This window comes from Plasmopara halstedii (genome assembly GCF_900000015.1).
Source record: "Plasmopara halstedii genome assembly, contig: Scaffold_410, whole genome shotgun sequence".
In the NCBI taxonomy this organism is placed as follows: Eukaryota; Oomycota; class Peronosporomycetes; order Peronosporales; family Peronosporaceae; genus Plasmopara; species Plasmopara halstedii.
In genome coordinates this window covers 229,528-230,127 of record NW_020187331.1, presented here as the reverse complement: position 1 = coordinate 230,127, position 600 = coordinate 229,528, and positions in this window count along the sequence as shown.

Sequence of the window (600 nt, the reverse complement as noted above, 5' to 3'; positions counted from 1 at the left end):
CCCAAGGGCTGTCAAATGCACCAGCAACATTTAATCGTCTTGGACGCAGTTGTTCAGGCCCCACAGGGAGTATGCACAGACATACTTTGACGACATTTTCGTTCATATTCGTGCGGAGCACGGGAGGACAGATGTGGAGAACCACATCGTCCATTTAAGAGCGGTGCTCGAGTGCGTGTGCACGACCAAACTGTACCAGGTGCATCTTTGGCGCAGAAGAGATTCTCTTTTTAGGGTGCTTCATTGGAAGCGTGGTCTTCGAGCAGATCCCGCTAAATTCAAGGCCATTGTAGACTGGCCGGTTCCGAAGAATCAGAAGGACTTGCGTAAGTGGCTTGGTCTCGCCAACTACTTGCACAAGTACAGCATAAAATAAGCAGAAATGGCCCAGCCATTATCCAATCTCCTTAAAAAGGATGCGAAATGGTGTTGAAACACCGAACATCAAGAGGCTTTTGACGGGGTCAGAGACAGCCTCCTGCATACACCAATACTGGCGCTGCCAGACCCTGATGGTCTTTTCAGCGTCGTCTGTGTTGCTTCGGACTTTGCCATTGGCTGTGCACTGCTGCAAACAGACGCCGATGGTCGAGATCGTGC